The following is a 12267-nucleotide window of genomic DNA, read 5'->3' on the forward strand; positions in this document are numbered from 1 at the left end:
TAAGAGCAAAAGATCCAGCGCCTTGGCGTGACCAAAATAGATGGAAGTGAAAGATACAGAGGAGTTAGGTTGCTGAAAATGAACCCTTCCATGATGTTTTATAATACCTCCAGCCGCCGAGTCTTTCAGTAAACAGATGAATATCATCATCAAACCCACTTCGAAGAAATCTCATTAAGATATGAAAGTCTTACTGTTAACATGGCTGATGTTTTCTATCGCCGCCGCCATGGAAGAAATAAATTACTCAATGCTTAAACCCTATATATATGTTATCAGTATTCGTGATTAAGAGTTTACATTATAGTTAATTTAAAAGTTGTAACCAAACCAATGTCTCTTAATGAACTTTCACGAAGGCCTATCCAGGGGACTGATCCTGAATGTCGTAAGGGGGCTCATAAAGTTGATCCAGTTTGCCTGGCCAAAGAATGTGATCAGTCATTTTAAAAAAGAGGACAAAGGGTTTCCAAAGAAATGAAGATCCGTAATCGAAAATCGATCATTCTAATGACACTCATTTCCACCCCCATTAATGGCAGTGGGGCACAAAAGAGGGCACTTCTCAACACAGGGTACTATTTTGCAGGAGAGCACATGCCTCATGTTTACCCATAATTGTTTGCCTTGGCGTATTAAATGAAAATTTAAAAGGAAATCCCCACCTGTTTCACTTTGTAATGATTTGAAAATAAAAAATAAAAATACAAAATGATCACCCATCACAACCCTGTGTAATAGTAATAATAAAATGACTTTATATTTTCTTTGAGAATGCACGTAAAATAGTTTCGTCCAAGAGCCAACAGGGGAGTAAATCAATAATCAAATCTCAGTTCTTATGAACCCACTCGAGCGCATGATACCCATGTATTTTCAACCTTTCCCAAAAAGGAAATAGATTGAGGCCGGTGTATTTCGACAAGTTTGGAGTTCAATGTGGTTATGGACTGACAGTGCAGATGTTTCGAATCACTTTCTACCTCACTATATCATATTCCCAGTCACGCTCCCTCTCAGGTGTATTATTCGCTGTCGAAAATGAGAGCAAATGCAGAGTATTCACGTTAAAAAAAATATCGAGTGAATAATTCACTCGTCCGAGCGAGTGAATAAAATTCACTAGATTAAGAGGGACGTTTACTTGCTGTGGAGTGAATTTCATCCTTTTTATATTGACATTCGTGTGATTCTTACCGTCGTTAACAAGGGGAATGAGAAACAAGTGAAAATTTATCCTTTTTTTTTAGAGATTATACGAATCTTTAATCCAAAACATAGTGCAACTTCATGGCCTTTAAATCTTGATATCAACACCCATAGAGTAACTATGTTATCACGCAACATCAATTATTTTCCTAGTGTTTTTTAGAAAAGAGAAGAGTTGTAAATGTTGATATTATTTTTTTTATTAATTCACTCGGGAGCGATAGCCGACGGTAAAATTACTCTTTATGGAGTGAATATCAATTGGTTTTAGAGTGTTTTCTGTAAAAAGGGGTGAGGGATCACTTGTTACGAAGTGAATAATATTTTCTGTAGGTGGTTTCCTAAAATTCCATCTTCCGTACTATAAGAGTGATATATTGGACTAACATGTTTTCTAAATAGTAAGTAATCACAATAGATAATAAAACTAAATGAAAAATAGTTACTAATGCATATTTATTGTGTTTAAAGTCATTGACTTATACGACATCCGCCATTGGTAGGAGAAGCTTGGTTACGTGTGTGTACGTGTGTAAACAAATAAATATAATAATTTGAATTCAAATATTGTTAAATGAAACCATAGGGTAATTAATAAAACCTGTTTTCTCCTTCATAAACATATAATTTATAACCATTTACCTTTTCTATAAAATACTATTTGTTTATGTTTTATTCATGACCTATATAGGCCTATACGTTGTAATTATGAGACTGTGCTCGTGTAATTGATTGAACGAATATTTACAGCGTTGACTCCAACGCTGCATAAATGTTATGAATCTTAACTGTTAAATTATACGCATGGGTTAAGTCGTCGTGACTCTAATGCATTATTTAAAAAGGTTTTTGACTTACAGAATGAAAACTGTCTGATCGAAATACGTATAGGCATCGATTGGCAAGGACGACGTCTTAAATGTTGACTGGGAGAAATCGGGGGAGGGGGGTCTACAATGTAAACATAGCTATGGGGTTGATTGTGAGGGTGTGTGCGAATGGTTTAGATAGCATCTTATTTTCATTTACAGATTATTCTGCGTGTCTGCAGGTAATGGAGATATTCAATATAAGAAAGCAATCTCACATAATACTTTATAATATTTGACTATAGAACACGGTTGTTTCTGACAAAAAGCAGACACATCAAATGCACTCAGCCGACTACTAAACGTATTCATTTCAACTTATTTGTATCCTGGCGGTCAGTGGTTTCTTGCTACATAAAATTGTGATAATATGTATTGTGTAGAAGGAATCTCACATTTTGCCTCAATTTCAAATTTAACCCAGATTGCGATTTACATTTCGGATTGAGACTCGGACCCATGAATGGAAGTTAAGACATAGAAATATGTTTTTTCCAGAATTTCTTGAGAACAATGCGTTGTTTCCTGTTTAGGTAAACCTGGCAATTTAATACGAGAAAAGCATTCGTAGAATTAAGAATGTGAAATACCTGAAAAGTTTCATAAATTCAAAACACCACAATAAATCTCTTTTTTTGTCAGTCGACTCTTTACAAGTTTACATTTTAAAACTATCTTCTCCCTTTTCATCTCCCTTTCCCGCCCGCCGTCTCTTTGTTCTTCCTCTTTTTACTCAGTGAATCTGCCCCTGACTATATCTTCCTCTCTCTTCTTGTCGTTCTCTGTCCCTTTCTCTCTGTCCATCTGTCTCTCCATGTCTTTATCTCTGTTGGTCGCTATCTCGGTCGTATGTCTCTTTCTCTTCGTCTCTGTATCTGTCTTATTTTTTCTGACACTTGGAATCCAATTGATGGTCGAAGCCATGCTCTCTTTTCTTCTTCTTTACAGTTATGAAATAAAAAGAATGTAAATCAAAGGCACTCATCGGAACGATTTCTCATTCTGCGGCACCTTTATTAGGTTACGTCGTGTGTATGGGGAATATAAAACCTCTTAACTTAGCAAAGAACGCTATGTGATTGGTCACATCGTATGTGTTTTAATTGGTGAATTTAATAGAGTCAGTTCACAGCAGTCGTTAAAATAAATACGCATAGGCAAGCAGGAATAAGATTAATTTGATTTTTTTGAAAATATTTCGTTTTTAAGATATACAATTTGGAACATGACAATGATGCACAAAAACTAATGTATTTAATTATATTCAGAATCAACGTGTGGGTAGGCGTCAAGGAGTTCAGTTTAAGGTCTGAAATGATGAAACGTCAGGTGTTTAGAAATTTAGATAATATCATCTCGATGTAGCAGCCAAATATAAAATGGAGTAGATCACATGGGTTATGTTATTACGCATAACTTTATCTGAATAATTTTAAACGCACATTATGACATCAATACAAGATCAACACTTGCAAAGTGATATTGAAACAAAGAATAAAGGAATTTTTAAAGCAAAAACGGCCGATTCCTTCTTCTTAAGAAATTTATGCAAATTAATGTACTCTGTGTTATAAGATTAGCACTGCATCACATTCATAGGCCTAAATGATTGTAATTGATTTTGTTGCAAGAAGTACGTGATTTACTAGAAAATTGCATACATTTTAATGAAAAAAAATACATATGATTGATTGATGAAGGATTTGTATGATCTTAATTTCTGTTCATATGTGAACGGGGGATAGCAAGGAGGGTACCGTCTCAGGTGTCCAGTCAATTTGATTAGGCGGGAAAGAGAAGAGAACATAAATCGAAATTAAACCGCTGTTGACAAAGTGACCGTCAAGGGAAGTAGGTATACCGGGTTTGGTATACCACAACCTCCCCTACTGATGGCTGATTGCCTCTATGCCTTGCCTTAAGGATGGATACATTATACTCAGATATAAACTTAAATAGCATTTGAAAACACTCGCATTCTCCATGAAACAACACGGAGAGTGGTCTCTGTAACGGAGACTTTCCTTCAAGCGTGGATATTACATTGCTTATCTATCATCACTAAAAGATTCATCAAATGTCTGAATAACTGAGAAAATGATACTGAAGTATTTAAGTATCTGAATGAATCAGACGCTCACAAAGTAAAGATGAATAAATTATTCGAAAAGAATTGATATTCTTTCCCATGATATGCGCTATATATACAACATTCATGAATTGCGTGCATGTAGCTTGTAGATGGACCATTTTCATTATAATCATGATACTTGACATTGCAGGGTTCAATAACAAAATCTGATACGAAATAAAAAGACAGGTGGCAACAATGTAATTTGGAATGATATTAATACAACCGCTACAGTAGTTATGCCGACATGGTAGCGTCATGGTCTAGTTTTTCTGATTCACCTTTGTTAATCACAGCGTTGCAGGTTCAAATCCATCCCCAATTTACCTTCAGCTACATATTCATCCATTTGGTTCTGAACTCGATCCAGGTGAGGCCAATGAGGGCATGACAGTGGAATTTATCAATTTAAACGCATATCGTCTTTACTGCTTTCCTGCTAGAGTCAGTGTAATTATTGAGAGCTCAGAGACTTCTGATGAAATTAATGTTTATAATAATAATAATAATAGCTGTATTTATAAAGCGCCTTTTACCTGAGGATACAAAGCGATGATATTATTACACCTGCTTTAGCTCGAGCTACCATCACCGGCGCTCAGTGCATGCAAGGAATTAATCCTGCCGGGTACCCATTCACCTCACCTGCATCGAGTGCAGCACAGTGCGGATAGATTTCTTGCTGAAGGAAAACACGCCATGGTTAGGATTCGAACCCCAACCCTCTGTTTGAAAGGCGATAGTCAGAACCACTAGACCACGACGTGCCCGTGATGCTATTTATTAAGAAGGTATGTTTACAGATACCAAATAATAATTCTTGTATCTTATACATTCCTTTTATTGTAGAGAATAATTGGTTTTTAAATAATATATGGCATTTGCATATTAAAACAAAAACACCTTTGAAATTAAAATCTACAAATTTGAATATAATATTGCGGGAACTTACTCCACTTCGCACTCTATAGTTTATGATATAATGTTATCAAGCAGCGTTTTTTTTTCATTGCATTTTTTTCATATACTAGTACTTCGATTAAACATTTCTTTTTGAATTAAACAATGCTTCACGACTGTGCGTTTCATCTTTGTGAGGGGTCATGCTAATCTCTGTATCTTTCCAGTTATATCATGTGTCAACAATTTCTCGTCAATTAAAAAGGTTCCTGGATGATATGTTGTATGCCGTTAGGACTGATTTCAATAGATACTCGAAGTGCGCTATACTTTAAACAAATTCATGTCAGCATCTAAAATGCATACACTTTTTTATTGCAAGTCTCTATCAACATACAGTGGTGATGTATTGATTGAAGATATGAGATATTGTTCTATGCGAATATGCATATCCTGAGAAGCCGTTGCTTTTGTGACTTACATGTAGATAATGCTCCGTCGTAAATCTTAATTGATGCACCCCTTTAAGAGCTAAGTGTTAGATACCTGTATGACCTCAAAAGCGATGCTCTCTTCGACACTTCAAGAACTAAATGATGCATTACTTTAAGACGTAAGTGATGCGTCCTTCGGATGCAAACGGTCTGACCATTTGATTACCAAAGTGATTCGTCTTTCCGGGATCCTAAGTCATGCACTGCGCCCGGTATGATTAGAGCCATTGTTAGGCATGCCTTTAAGAATCCAAGTTGTGATGAACATTGGCGAAGTATCCACTCAATTACCCGTTCATAATGAGCAGATAAGCAATGATTGGGATGATGCGTCTTTTCGTTCATACCAATTAATGTCGATTAACGTACACTGATTAGAAATTTCTAAAGGATCCATCCCTTTAAGTATTTTAATTATTGTGAACGTAGATGATGCGTTGCAAACACTTGTATAGTTAATGAGACGATTCACCGGTTAGCTTGCTCTCACTCGCCCTTGGTCATAAATCATTATGTCTCGTTCAGAAGCCATTCGAAGGAGATAGAAATCAAATTAAAATCCGCGGATGTAGTTCGAAGGTTCAGTCAGATGCTCCTTGTATCGCTCATCATATAAGCTTAAAGTATATACTTTGTAAAAACACTGCACGTTTTCCTCAGTTCTTTGGGTCACCTCAATAACAAAATATTAATGTCTCACCATTTCAGCACAATACTCCAAAAGTCCGACAAATTTCTATTATGGACTGCGCCTCGGTGTTGATTAGACAAATAAATTGTATTTATTACGATCCATTTAACCGGAAAGTCACATCAGTCATAATCACACCAGCACTCATGCTCACACGCACTTATTTTATTTTTATCCACCCACACACAATCTACCCGCAATTTCCTTTCATATTCTTTATACAATAAAACATGTTTCACATAATCATCCATATTTGCCAATTTGCGGTATACTCTTTTGTCACTTACATAGTATTATTGTAGTATAGAAGAAAAGATGATGTTCCCTTAACACCTTGAAGGCAATAATGGCTAAGGTTGCGAATATTATCTTTTGCACTTGTATTTATGTAAACTTATGTAAAATTAGTGATAATTTTAAAGAAAAAAGGAGTATGTTTTCAAACTACTTCCTGAAATATGTTTCAGTAAAGAGGAGAGACCATAACCACCAATAGTGTCCCACAGTGTATTCACAGTGTGGGACACTGTATAGGACAAGGTGTCCCACAGTGTCTTCACAGTGTGGAACACAGTAAAGGATACATATTGTATTCACAGTGTGGAACACAGTAAAGGACAAAGTGTCCCATAGTGTATTCACAGTGTGGAACACAGTATAGGACAAAGTGTCCCATAGTGTATTCACAGTGTGGAACACAGTATAGGACAAAGTATCCCATAGTGTATTCATAGTGTGGAACACAGTATAGGACACACTGTCCCATAGTGTATTCACAGTGTGGAACACAGTATAGGACACAGTGTCCCATGGTGTATTCACAGTGTGGAAAACAGTATAGGACAAGGTGTCCCACAGTGTCTTCACAGTGTGGAACACAGTATAGGACACACTGTCCCACAGTGTATTCACAGTGTGGAACACAGTAAAGGATACATATTGTATTCACAGTGTCGAACACAGTAAAGGACAAAGTGTCCCATAGTGTATTCACAGTGTGGAACACAGTAAAGGACAAAGTGTCCCATAGTGTATTCACAGTGTGGAACACAGTAAAGGACAAAGTGTCCCATAGTGTATTCACAGTGTGGAACACAGTATAGGACAAAGTGTCCCACAGTGTATTCACAGTGTGGAACACAGTATAGGACACATAGTGTATTCACAGTGTGGAACACAGTAAAGGACAAAGTGTCCCATAGTGTATTCACAGTGTGGAACACAGTATAAGACAAAGTGTTCCATAGTGTATTCACAGTGTGGAATACAGTATAGGACACAGTGTCCCATAGTGTATTCACAGTGTGGAACACAGTAAAGGACACACTGTCCCATATTGTGTTCATAGTGTGGAATAGAGTGTCTCACAATGCATTCACAGTGTGGAATACATTGTCTATCAGTGTATTCACAGTCTGGAACATAGCCCTATATTGTATCCACAGTGTAGTATACAATGATCCACAGTGTGTTCACAGTGTGGAATAATCACACTCATTAAGTTGAGCATTCTAATAATGTAAATATTGTTTTCCCATAGTGCACGATAATGACAAAATGTGCGACACAGTGTTCTGTTAGTAAAGATATGTATCTATCATAAACAATACTTTCATATCTTCTTCAGATGTGTAATAACTATAATGTTATTACTCCGTTATGAATCTTTGTCTTGACTTTCATCTTTCTTTTTTTTCGAAGAAAATTTAAAGTTTAATATCCAACAACATGTAATGTAAAAGGAAAATACTGTTATGAAGTAATGGAGCAACAGCATGACTATCGCAGCTGATTTTTAAGAAATTATGATGATTCAAAACTATGAAGGAATGATCTCCTAGGCCAAATTGCCGTTTAGATAAATTCGTAGGGCGTGAAGTTCCATGAGGGTGCGTGATTGTGCGAGAGTATGTGCATGTGTAGCGTGCGTGTGGAGAGTGTGTTTCTTAGCAGGATGTGATGTTAAGACGTAAAAGCAATTGATCAAGAGTAAGATGGGGAAAGTGAGAGAGTGTGTGTGTGAGAGAGAGAGAGAGAGAGAAGGAGACAGAGAATAGAGATAAGGGAAGAAGGATGGGGTTTCTCAGATCCTTGCGTCTCTCAGCCATCGTCCTAATTAACCGAAGCAAACGCGTGTGATTGAATGTTTACTCTGGACAGGCGGTGTATATTGACACTGGATTTTACTTTCGCGCCCAAATGGTTTTCAGAGGTATTCTGTATGAACGGCACTTTGTTACATTTATCGGAAAATGCTAAATCTCGGCAATTTCAAATTTGAGAAATTATCTCTTCACTTGTCACGCTCGTGGTATTACATTTTTATGAAAGCATTAAAGAAAGTATCACGACCGCCTTAATAAGGATCCTTTCATTTTTTTATATAATAGAACTTGCCACGGTGAAAGCTTCATAAAATTTGACTGTAGGCCTATGAATTCGTTTACTGAGAGTAATATCTGATGACAGAAATTAGCCACTTTTCAGCGAGATGTTTTTTTCATGTTTTGTATAATATCAATGAACCTATTGTATGACATCTAAAAAGAAATACATAAATTTTGAAGGATAATAGAAAACTCTGAAATTAGAACATCGAGTCAGCTCATCGTGATTTTTTTGTACCATTTCCTTTCACATAATTTCTACCCGGTTCATTATATGGAAGGTATTGTGATGCTATTCCAACAGTTAATGGATATTATTTAATACTTATTTCCGAAGATATTTCTCAAACCAGCTTTCTTCTTCCATCAGTCAAGTAAAGTAGAAAAAACCTAGCACTCAGCTTGGGGTGGCGATCGAGAAAAACTTACTATTTCATAATGGAAATAGATTTTGTGCCTTCTGGAGATTCTCTGAAACCGACTGGTTCTGAGAATAATATATTCTACCCATATTATATATGACTTATAGGGTACGCTGCAGCCTCGTTTAGAGTTTTGATTATGATTTTTATAAGACGGATCATGGACGTTACGGTCACTCAGTCCCGCCTATGAAAATATGGAAATATTTAAAACCTGACGGATTCATTTCTGGCTTTATTTACGGTTCAGAGATTACAAATTAGAGGGTTTACCTCAGAGAAGGTCATTTTCTCATCACCGTGAAATGGCAGAACAATTATCTTGATTGAATGGTTATCATCACAAGTCCTGCAATCAGTTAGAGATCTTCAGATGCTTACACAGAGTTACAGATTTTCCTTAATAATTTTGCGATGACGGCAATGAGCATGATGACAAGTTTTGGCCATTAATCTTTCAAACACATCACTCCTCGAATACTATTCCTTCCCTGTTCTCTTGTCGTGTGGTCTGATGGTTAGAGCAATGGACTCATGACTGCAAGATTGTGAATTCAAATACCAGCTCGGTTATTATCTCCAATCTAAATAAAAGGCCAAAGAGTATTTAATGTCGTCTATAAAGTTGGTAACCATGACAGATTAACCTAGAGTAAAATATTTCCTATGTAATTGGTAATAAACCAGGTTGGCGTTGATGTGGCGGAATTGCCGAGTTCCTAGGGAGTTACTTTAACAAAAAACTACATACGATACCTCCTCCTCATTTCTGAACAATTCGTCTTCCCATATTTAATTTTCTTCTTTCTTTCTACTACTACAATCACTACGACTCTACTACTACTTCTTTTTCTTCTTACTACTGCTACTACTACTACTACTACTACTACTACTACTACTACTACTACTACTACTACTATACTACTACTGCTACTACTACTACTGCTACTACTACTACTACTACTCTTTCTATTACCACTACTTCTACAAATACTTATTACTACTAAATAATGATCTGGGCTAACTAAAGTCGACATTTAACGATTACACAATATTCAAGTGAATCGTTTATCACAACAAAATAAGGTTATTTATAACTTTTTCATTTTCCAAATGACTAATGAAGAGAGGAGGGTATAGTTCATGACTAAGAAGACCTTGTCATGTAGTATGTTAGCAGGGCAATAAATTGTCACGGGTGAGATACGGAAACTCATCGCCTTTATTTGCCAAGTACAAGTGCTCTGGAAAACGAACTTGTAATTCGACCTCTATCTTCACATTATGCCTAGAAGCGCTTTAGTTAGTCTACACAGTCATTCTCTATAATAGATATCGATGTAATGAATGCATCAGACAAGCCAGGAGATGGTTTATGAACTATCCGAAATGAGAAAAATTAAACAACAAAAATCAATTCCACTGTACAAGCCTACATTAAGCTATCATTTTCTTGATCTTGTTATGAAGAATGAACTTATCTCAACATAAATTCAGGATTTCTGAATTTTCTATTGGGGGACGCATTTCGATTATTATTATCATTATTATTATTATTATTATCATCATATTTTTGTTTTATAGATTGTTTTATTTATTTATCTATTTATTTGTTTATTTCTTTCTTGGGAGGGGGGGGGGGTATTCCAGAGAGAAATCATTCATAGAATAGAAAGAGTAATAGACCAGTTATTTTTTTTAATTGAACAAAATAATAAGAGCCTTAATTTTGGTTGATATTTAGCTTTGGTCAGACACATATTCACGCGCATAATAATCATTGACCAGTTCTATTTTTTCCACACTTTTTGTCTTTTTTTCTCATTTCATTTTTAATTTCATTTATTGGTTTTGCAACATTTTTCATGACAAAGATCTCGAAAAGAAAATACATATCTTGAATTTGTATTTGTTCTCTCTCTGTTCATCTCTCTCTATTTGTGTAAGGTGTGTTAGGATTTGTATGTATGTGTATCTCTATCGATTTCTGTCTCTCTCTCCCCCCTCTTTCATGTGTGTGCGCGAGGGTGTGTTTTTTGTTCCTATCCCTCTCTCTTTTCAATTCCATTTCCTCCCTCCCCCACAATTCATGTTTGTACCCAGGCCCAGTCCGTCAAGGTCCCCCTCAGTCGCTTTCCCTCTCTTACTCTTTCTCTCCTTCTCTTTCTCTTCCTAACCCACTATCTCTCAATGTACTATTTTCCCTTTCACTCCATTATTATCTCTGTTTCCCCTTCTTTCTATCTTTGACTTTGTCATGTCTCAGCGTGAAAATTGGACTGCTATTCAAACACACCGCTCAGCACGCCATATAGACTAAACGTGACGCGAATCCATATTCTCTTTGCGTCCAAATACAGTGGCCATGAGAGGAAAATGTCGATTTCATTTAAGTCATGTCATCAGAATTACCATATTATAATTCAAAAAGACAAGCTGGAGAACTAGTAGAAGCCATATAAAATATCCAGCCCCGAGACATTGAAGTGAACTTTACCATGTTTTTTTTCCTTGGAATGCTACAAGACATCAAATTGTAATACAAAAGACATGCTAGATAGAAAATGTACAGCATCGCTAATTTAAGCACAATTTTTCTCTCTTGGAATGTGACCAGAGAAGACGAATGACGAGAATTGATTTGTTCATACGAAGAGAGTATTCTGACGATCATTATATACATAAAAATGTTTGCCCGAAAGTTTGTTGATACAGTTTCTGCGACAGATTAATTTAAAAGAGAGTTTGTAAAGTATTTTGTCATTATATTCTTGACTATATCGTAAATGAGGTTGTTGAGCCCCTATATTAAAACCATTAGCATATGAGTGTAGGGTAGACGTCGCCACAACAAATATTGTGGTTTGTTTGATAAATTCGATGAATTCGAATTCTTATGATTTTTTAAAATGAAAATTTCCGTTCCTACATTATACATCAGCGTGCAGATTTCCCACTGTGGCGTGCATCTCTTTGTAACCCCTAAACTATGACGCGTTTGCCTTGTGCACGAAGTGATAAAGGCATTTCTATCTGCATTATGTTTGTGATAGAAAGTTGATAGGAATCTTTTGTAAATCCAATGTATTACCGATCTTCTACGAACGCAGATTGAATGTACATGTAGATTGCTTTTTTATGAAAGGATATTTCACATCGTCTAG

General features: G+C 36.1%; 1 pseudogene; it reads right to left on the minus strand.

Annotated features, from left to right (window-relative positions):
- Positions 1-5263: 5263 nt before the first annotated feature.
- Positions 5264-5364, minus strand: LOC129255186 (U6 spliceosomal RNA; annotated as a pseudogene).
- Positions 5365-12267: the final 6903 nt, after the last annotated feature.

Source organism: Lytechinus pictus, chromosome 2 (genome assembly GCF_037042905.1).
Source record: "Lytechinus pictus isolate F3 Inbred chromosome 2, Lp3.0, whole genome shotgun sequence".
Taxonomy (NCBI): Eukaryota; Metazoa; Echinodermata; class Echinoidea; order Temnopleuroida; family Toxopneustidae; genus Lytechinus; species Lytechinus pictus.